At 37.8% G+C, this 9918-nt stretch overlaps 1 pseudogene; it reads left to right on the plus strand.

The window, feature by feature from the left end:
- Positions 1 to 1933: 1933 nt before the first annotated feature.
- LOC144251285 (coiled-coil domain-containing protein 126 pseudogene) lies at positions 1934 to 9415 on the plus strand (annotated as a pseudogene).
- The last annotated feature ends 503 nt before the right edge of the window (positions 9416 to 9918 follow it).

Below are 9918 nucleotides of genomic sequence, written 5' to 3' on the forward strand. Positions count from 1 at the left end.
ACAAATTGCTGTATCACATCAGTTACCCTTCCATTGATTGACATATTGCCTTTCTAGTGTCTGATGTATTCTGCTGTCTGTCCTATTGTCTACTATCCCCCCTCCCCTCCCCTCCCCTCCCCTCCCCTTTTCTCTCTCTACCCCTTCTACTGTAAATCATGTCTTCCATTTGTATTCTCTTGACTTACCCCTCCTTACCTCTTATATGACATTTTGTATAACCCTGAGGATCGCCTTCCATTTCCATGCAATTTCCCTTCTCACTCCCTTTCCCTCCCACCTCTCATCCCTGTTTACTGTAAATATTCTTCTCAAGCTCTTCGTCCCTACCCTGTCCTTGTTTACACCCCTTATATCAAAGGAGTCATTTGGTATTTGTTTTTTAAAGATTGACTAGCTTCACTTAGCATAATCTGCTCTAATGCCATCCATTTCCCTCCAAATTCTATAATTTTGTCATTTTTTAATGCAGAGTAATACTCCATAGTGTATAAATGCCACATTTTTTTTTATCCATTCATCTATTGAAGGGCATCTAGGCTGGTTCCACAGTCTTGCTATCGTGAATTGAGCTGCTATGAACATCGATGTAGCAGTGTCCCTGTAGCATGCTCTTGTTAGGGCTTTAGGGAATAGACCGAGAAGGGGAATAGCTGGGTCAAATGGTGGTTCCATTCCCAGCTTTCCGAGAAATCTCCGAGAATGTGTCTATTAAAACTAGTATGTATTTGAAGTTTTTTACTCTGGGCATGTTGGTAAAGTTGATTTGCCAATCTGCCCCAGGAATATGGCCCCTAGCCTGATGAGAAGGAAATTTTCTGGGTTTTAAAGATGTATTAGGATTCACTATTTTGCATATCTGGCATGAGGCTGTGATTTGCTGTAGCTCTTCTTTATTCTAGGGAGTCAAAGTAAAGAAAGAGTGGAGAAAGGCTTTGAGAGTCTGTGGACTGGTATGGAAAATGGAGTGGAGATAAGTAAAGAGGGCATATTTTGGTGGGTCTCCGTTATTGGGCATTGTTGGAGAGCATGTGGCAATGAGAGATCTACTGGGATCTGAAAGGGCAGCTGATCTGGTTTTGATTTTCCCTGTGTGATGGGGGAGGAGTCATTTTGGTGTGATATGCAATGGACAACTCCAAGTTTTTTAGGAAGCTGGAAGGCTTGTAGTAGCTGGTTGATGTATGTGGAGATAGTTATAGAACTCTTTGAGTTCAGGAGACCTCTATCCTTCCAAATTGCTGCATGAGATAAGAGAATGTGGAAAACATATTTGGAACCAGTATAAAGGGTAAGATTTTTTCCCACTGCCAATTCACAGGCTCACATTGCAGCTACCAGCTCAGCCTGTTGGTTGGTGGTATTTGTAGGCAGGGGATTGGCTTCTATTACTCATGATAGGGACACTATGGCATATCCAGCTTTTCTGATCCCCTTATGCATAAAGGAGCTGCCATCAGTGAGCCTGGCATAATCAGATTGGTCTAGAGGTCCCTCAGTGAAACTAGTTTTGCATGGGAGGAAGTTTTCTAGAATTTCCCTGCATTTATCTATTGGGGATTGTGTTTGACCTTAAGGCTGAGTGTGTAACAGAGTTGCTGCGTTGAGAGGGGCACAGGTTTGGAAGGACACGGAGGAGTTGTAAAGAGAGAGAGAGAGAGAGAGAGAGAGAGAGAGAGAGAGAGAGAGAGAGAATTTGACAGGGAGGGAAGGTTTGCAGTCCTTTGTACATTAGCAAGTCCTTGAGGTGATGAGGAGAGGTGACAATGATTTGAAAACCAAAAATTTTACTTGGTTCTAAGGACTGATGTAGTTTATGTTCTTCTCCAGGCTGAGAGCTTTCCACCATCATCATCTGTCTGTTCCCTAACACTGACAGACTGATGTCTAGGAAACATGAACTCACAACAATAAAATCAAAACACATGATGAAATGAACTACCCTGAAGAAGAACAAGTGGAAGTAAACTACAGGGTGAGACCAAAATACATGTAAGTGTCGAAGATAGAGTATTAAATGCTTTATACATTTAAAAATTAAAAGATAGAAAAAAATGGAGAGAATATTTTATTTTATTTTATCATTTTATTTTTGGTACTGGGGAATTGAACCCAGAGGTGCTTTTCCATTGAGTCACACCCGCAGCCCTTTTAAAAATTTTTAAATTTTGAGTGAGTATCTCATAAAATTATTTAGAATTGCTGAGGCTGGCTTTGAACTTGTGATCCTCCTGCTTCAGCCACCTGAGCTCCTGGGACTACAGGCCTGCACACTTTTATAGGATTACACACCTGGCTAAAGAAAGTGATTGTTTCATGGAAAGTTTTTAGGCACATACTGAAGTTTTTAATTATTATTTAAATAATTTTAGGTAAACATTGCATTAAATAAGGGAACTATAATATAACAAAAATCCAGTGTATTAAACTAAAAGTAATTTCCCATAAATTAGTTACATTAAAATTTTCAGTATCATTTGGATTCAAATTCTGTAAAATCAAGTCAAATTCTTCTTTTTTTCTTTATATTTTTATACATTTCTTGAATACTTCAAAGAAATTACTGTTCATTTTGGTTAAAAAAGATATGATGTTTTATGGCAGATTCATTTATAAATACGCTTGGTAGGAATGGATTGATTGCACTTGCTCCTAGCAGCTGACATAAAACCATATCACAGCCCCAAATCCAGTATTTTCTTCCCATGAAGAGACAGTGACCACAAAGACCACATGAGGAAAACCACATGCTTCATTAGAAATAGGAGCCTTCCCAGGGGCAGCTCCTCAGACAGAAAGGAGTCTGTTCTCCAGGAATATGCCCACAGTTAGCAAGGGCCTAGTTTTCTCAAAGAGAGAGGAAGGGGCAGGAGAACAGGAAGGAAACAACAGACAGAAATAAGTACATCAAAATCCCAAAACAATGCAAGATAATTTATATGGGCAGTTTTAGAACCTCCCAGTTGATTATTTGAAATACCAAATACATATTTCTTGGCAACAGCATTCTTCTGTTTTCCTATTTTATTATAAAGTAGGGAGTCTCTAACTTAGGGAGTCTAGCTTTGGCATGTTTTTTATGTTGTTTTAATTCTCCTCAATCAAAATGCTCCAATTACCATTCATTCAAAGAGAATAAATATGAAAAGAAATTCTCATGCAACCTTTTTCTTGTCCTGAATATTCAACAGTTGTTATAAATTTATTGGCCAAATGTGATAGCACAGTTGTTAAATTCTTTTAAGTATTTAAAGTCATGTTGTCATTTAGAAAAATGTCCCTCTACATAAATGACTACCTGAACTCTTCCATGTCTTTCCTGGTCTTTAAAAACATTGTGTAGCAATTTTCCAATATTTCTACAATAATATAAGAGAGAAGGAATTAAATAATTTTCCCTTCAGTTTTCACTGGATAAAACTGAGGTATTGCAAGGCAAAAATTGTGTCTAAAGTTACAAAATAGATTATTTATTCAAACAAGAAATATATTTCTCTATGAGGCAGCATCTAGACACAACATTTATCAAATGAAACTATGATTTTTAAAATTAATATTGGTTATGGTTAGATATGAGGTGAATTCCAAAATTGCATATGTGAGACAATACAAGGACATTCACAGGTGAAATGAGAAATGATCACTGTTTGAAGGTTGTAACCTAATCAGTGGAGTGATCCACTGATTGGATTAACTGGTTGGTAACTGTAGGTAGCAATTAGGGTGTGGCTGGAGGAAGTAAGTTACTGGGACCATACCTTTGGGGTTTATATTTTGTCCCTGGGAGAGAAGCTCGCTCGCTCTCTCTCTCTCTCTCTCTCTCTCTCTCTCTCTCTCTCTCTCCCCCCCCTCTCCCTCTCCCTCTCCTTCCTGCTGTCAAGTCCCAAGTTCCTTTTACCGTGACGCTGTGCCTCACATTGTGCCCAGAGCTATGGAGTTGGCTGATCATGGACTAAACCTCTGAAACCATGAGCCAAAATAAATACTTCTGTAAGTAGTTGTTGTTAGGTACTTTGGTTACAGTGACAAAAAAGAAAAGAAAAGAAAAAAACACCTAACTAAAACAATATTATTTTTAATTGGCAAGTAATACTTGTATACTTTATGGAGTAAAATCTGTTTTAATGTATAGTATGGAATGATTAAATCAACATGATTACAATCACATAATTAACAGTTAATTTAGCATATACTAGATACACACACATATGTATATGTGTACACACACACACACACACACATAGATAGATATACTCAAATAAATATGCACTTTTGACATGCATTTGGGTTTCTACTATTGTAAATAATTAACAGAATTTTTGACAGTTACAAAACTTTGGTAATTAATGTGAACAAGTATGTGGACAAAACTTGTTTTCAATTTTATGCTTGAACTCTTTTTTAGCAATTTAAATGTGGAATTTGGGGATTTTATGAAGTCCAATAACATTTGCATTTAGACTAACAGATTGTGATCTTTGAAATTGTATATAAATTGTATACAATCAAGGTGCTCTCCAGCTGATGATCTACATAGAGTTTAAATCTTTAAAACTCAATATTAAGGGCATATCAGAATTGTTGTTTATAAGGTCTCAAAGTTAGTGTTATATAGAATATGAACATTTTAAAATGATCATATTTTGATCATGTATCAATTATTCTTCCTCAGGAAAGACTACACTGCAAAAGTCATTCTCTTTTTTTTTTCCTAGACTAAGCTTTGTATACCTTATTTTGGGGAATGAATCTATTATTTTCTCTCCTTTTGGATGAAACTCCTGGAGTTTCTCAGTATCTCTATCAACTCAGCTGGTAGCTACAGAGAGAAGACCCACCTGCATGGGGCCCTTCTGGAGGCTTCACCATCAGGGCTCAGATTGCAGGCACAGAATCACAGTGTGAAAGCTAAAGAGTCTGTAGGACTTACAGACTCCCTGAGGGGAGTGCATAGCACATATGGAGGCCATACTTAGGTCAGAGAGCACAGCAGAGAGGAAGAGAGGAACTTCTGGGCCTACACACTTACTGGGCTGAGCTTGTGATCCAGATAGGTTCCCCAGGGGAGCTTTGACTGGTGGTTTGAAGAAAGCAGGCAGTAATTCCAGGAAATCATGATGTGACTGAGAGGGGTCACCTAAGCTCCTGGGCCATGTCTAATTTTTCCCTTGAAGGGAAGTAGCTGGAAAGTAGAAGGAAGCCTTCAGAGTTGTAATCTGAAGCCATCAGCAGGAGCCATGGGGTGCCTTATGGTACTGGGAACAGTTAGGGTGACCAAGCCCTGCTTCTTGTATGAAAGTTATACTTAAAAGTGGATGTGGAAGCAACATAAAATGATATGCACTCGATACCTAGGAAAAATGTCCTCACAGAATCATTTGTAGGGTCTTAATATGTGATGACTTGTTGCACTGTAATGAAACTAAGCAAAGCAAATGCTTTTCATTCTCACAAAACCCTGTTGGTTGTATGACCTTATTATCCCCATTGTATAGATGTGAAAGCTGAGGCTGAGGCAGGCTGAGAGACATCACAAGATCTATCAACTGGGAAGTGCTCCCCACTCATACCCTGTGTGATCTGCTTCTGAAATCTGTGTTTGGTCCTTAACAAGGTAATTATGATTGTGGGGAGAGGGGAGTTAACCAAAGTGGTGAGAAGAAAAATGTTTGAGCAGAGGAATACAGGGGAGATTTAGGGCAAGGTAATCAAGGTAATCAGGGGACATTTATAAAGAAAGGCCTGGGCTGGTAATGTGGCTCAAGCGGTAGAGCGCTCGCCTGGCATGCATGCGGCCCGGGTTCAATCCTCAGCACCACATACAAAGATGTTGTGTCCACTAAAAAAAAAAAGTAAAATAAATATTAAAAATTCTCTCTCTTCTCTTCTCTTCTCTTCTCTTCTCTTCTCTTCTCTTCTCTTCTCTCTCTCTCTCTCTCTCTCTCTCTCTCTCTCTCTTTAAAAAAAATTAAGAAAGGCCTGCTGTGGCTCAGGCTGGGAAAGGGAACAGGCTTTTTATCTTAAGCAGCTTATGGGATAATCCTCACTTGCCTCAGACCAACAGTGTGGTTCCCATTGGAGGGACCACTTTGCATGCAATAGGAATGACTCTGGCTGGTCTGCTAAATTTGTTGTATTTGAGAAATTGCCACAGTAACACTCAAGGTAGCACGGCTTGCATATAACTTTCCAGAATTCATTGAAATACCCATGATGCCCAGTAACTTAATGTCCCAGAAACATCCCAACTCCTTTGGAGTTTCTTAACCCTTTTTGTGTGCCAAGAACAAATACATTCTGCAGTTTGCTGAAGCCTATGAGCATCTTCTCAGAGTAATGCTTGCATATACTGAACACCTGCAACTGGCATTACAGAGAAAAGCAATTATTGTAGTGCAGTAATGAGGGTACTAGAAATTTTAATATGGTAGGCATCCTTGGTTATTAATTAGCATGTAAAATAACAAATATGGTGGGGAGCTTAATAACTAATGTTATTTTGACTATATGAGAGACACAAACAATATTTCCAACCACATGGTGATTGATATAAAAATATCTGCAATTTATGAGGATAACAATGCACAGGACATGCTGAACCTGTATGGCCTGTCTACTTTCATGATTAAAATAAATGTTGAGTTTAGTTAGAAGTGAGTGAAAATAAAGATGTAATTGGTTTTTACCCATGTTTTCAGAGCCCCTAAATGGTATCTGTCCCCTGTGTTAAGAATCTTGCCTGAGCCACATGGGGTACTCCTTTAAGTACTATGGACAACCTCCTGGGCTTTTGATTGGCCTTCTAATGAATCTTTAGCTCAAGTTAGGAACAATTATACCTTGAAAATATGGAGTCTTTCTGCTAGTGTTTCTTGCAGACTGCATTTATGTAGTTGTTTTTTCCTATTTTCAACAGTTTTTATAATGATCTCCATAAATACCTTGCATCATTTTGTCAGATGCAATCTTAGAAACCATTATATTTTGTTGCCATTTGATGTTCTCTCTTATCTTCTAAGTATGGCTAGTGTTTAAATATAGCATCAGTTTTTGAGCTAATAGCTAAGCAACCAGTTTTGTATCTTTTACCTACATGGCCACATATTCGGAAAGTGCTGACAGTTGCTTTTGGATCTTTTCAGTTCCTATGTGCTTCATTTTTAAATTTTCTCCTATAAACTTATAGAACCCTCAGTGCAGTGTTAACAGAAGTAGTGATGCCTGTGAGTCTTCTTCCTGAATTTAAAGGAAATCCTTCTAATATGTCCCCATTGAGTCATGTGCTGGTATCAATTTTTAGCAGCTAGAAGAGCTAACCACTAAATTTTCATGAATTTTGTAAGCTAGTGTTAAAATACAGCCATTATTTAAAATTAAGGTACACAAATGTGCAACTAAGCCAAACATATTAAAAATAAGGTAGGTGCCACAGGTAGGGATCCCACCCCAGGGCCTCTGCCACTGCAATGGCTTCAGGATGGGCCAGCAATCCCTGCTGTGCAGGGGAAGCTCTTTGTCTCTTCCTTTTGGCCAAGACCCTCCCTTCCCTCTTCCCTTGGATGTTTCTGCTGCAACTGGGTGAGCAGAGAAGCCAGGGTGTCTCTACATGTGTGAGCCCAGTGGGGGCTCAGTCCAGTGTTGCTAGAATGGGGGAGCCAGACAGCCATATTTCTTACTTCTTGTTCTGTTTGTTTTTTTTTTTTTCTTAAAATATCACATTTTAGTTCTGGTGGTCAAGAACCCATAAAGAGTCTTATGAGACTAAAATCAAGATGTTGGCAGGTTTGCATTTCTTCTGGAAGCTCTAGGGGAGAATCTTTACCTTTCTTCTTCAGTTTCTAGAGGACACCTGCATTCCTGGGCTCTTGATCACATCATTCCCACTTCAGCTCCCCTCATCGCATCTCTGAAACTGATGCCCTTGCCTCCCTATTATAAGGACCCTTGTGATTATATTGTTCCCATATGGATAATCCAGGGAAACCTCTCCAACCTGAAAGCCTTAAACTAATCTGCAGAGCATTTTTCCATGTGAGATAGCATTCAGAGGTTTGGGGGCTCTGTGCCTGAGAATATAGACATGTTAGCATTGCTCTTATTATGCTTACTGTATCACCATCTTCCACTGCATTCATGCTGCATTTCTATATGGGTGAGAAGGTCTCAAATCTGAAGAGAATATGGCTAAGAATCTGCACACTTTCTTCAATTACTTATTATCATTGAACTTCTGGTCTTGGACCAAGACTTGTAACCAGTTTTTCATACCTATCAATTATTTCATTCTGGTTGTAAAAGGAACTGCTATTATCTTTTTTTTTTTTTCAAATGAGAAGACTGGACCAGAGAGGTTAAGCAGAGTTAGTTAATTAATACTAATTCTACTCTAGAATTTGGTTGTTTGAACTGTCTTAAAGTGCTCACCTGTGAGCTGATGCTTTGGGTCAATTCTCAATTAGGATGATAAAAATCTAACTTGGAACAATGATCTTTTTTTTTTTTTTTTTTTTTTTTTTTTTTTTTTTTTTTTTTTTTTTTTTTGGTGGTGCTAGTGATTGAACCCAGGGCCTTGTGCACACAAAACAGGTACTCTACCAACTGAGCTTCATCCCCAGCCCTAGAACAACAATCTTAACTGACAAAATATTTTTTCCCTACCCTACAATTAAGAGACTGTTCACAAATGGGACCAATAAGTCAATGTATAAATTGTCTTAACAGAAATTGGAAGTAAAACATAAATTGGACCTTTGGGAAAAAATACTGGATTACTGGTAAATGGGTGAACTTTTGCCAGCTCAGTTCTGTTCTACTTTGGGAGAGAGAGGAAGTCAATGCCCTTTTTAAACTTGCTCTTTGAGATTCATCTCCTGGATACTGTTTTACAGAGTTAATATAAGAGTTGAAGCAACTTTGCTGAAGATGAATATTACATAATATTAGAAGAGTTTTTTTTTTCTTTCAAAAGTCTTGACTGGCAGATTGTCTTCAATTACCACTTTTCAATCAAATCTGTTTGCTTCATCAGAAATGTGTTTTACAATATCCTAGAAATTGAGTTTACTGTTACTTGGACTCATTTGAGGATTGATGTAACTGAACTACACTTTTCAACAACCCAGACATCAAAGCAGTGTCAATATACCAGATTTAAGCAAAATATATTTCGAAGCTCTAGCAGAGGAAAGTAAGAACACAGTGGAAATTGAGACTGGTGCTTCTGTGGCAGGATATGGGATTAAAGACCAATCCCTGTCCTTTTAGATGATATTTTGCAATGCTTGGTGAAGCTGGAGAACAAAGTTGGCTATATTGTTTTAATGGCTTCTCCACCAGCATAAACAATGGAACTAGTGGGAATTTGGTGCCAGTAACCACAAACAAAAGGATAAATGCATCAGGCACCATTAGATAGCAGTTGAAGATCACCCTGAGCTTCTGCATAGACTATGGATTTTATCCTATGGCAAAAGGGCTTTTTAATTGCTGGCTAGGACAAAAATAATACTTTTTATAAGCTCCATGCATTTTCAAGGAAGGTTCTGGATTCATGGAACTCTTAAATCTGTATATAAAATTTTTATATGTTATTATTTTACTGTCAGGCAAGTATTATATTCTTAAAGGGAATTAGATAACATGGTTAATGTAGTAATAAGGAGGTTGATGATCTTATATAAATCTTTTGTGTTTGCGATCAATCTGGAATAAAAACACTAAAAGACATTCATTTCTATAGATTATTTATTTAAGTATATTACTTATTTTTTAGACAATTGGAGAATATTGTTATTGAATCATTCTATCACTTGTTCTCAATAGATGTAACTATTTGACTAAAACTATTAGAAAATGTGCTTACTTCCAGTAGTATATTTTGTTACTAAGATTATGAGCAGAGAAAGGAAGTATAATGTT

Source organism: Urocitellus parryii (assembly GCF_045843805.1).
Source record: "Urocitellus parryii isolate mUroPar1 chromosome 13 unlocalized genomic scaffold, mUroPar1.hap1 SUPER_13_unloc_1, whole genome shotgun sequence".
Lineage (NCBI taxonomy): Eukaryota > Metazoa > Chordata > Mammalia > Rodentia > Sciuridae > Urocitellus > Urocitellus parryii.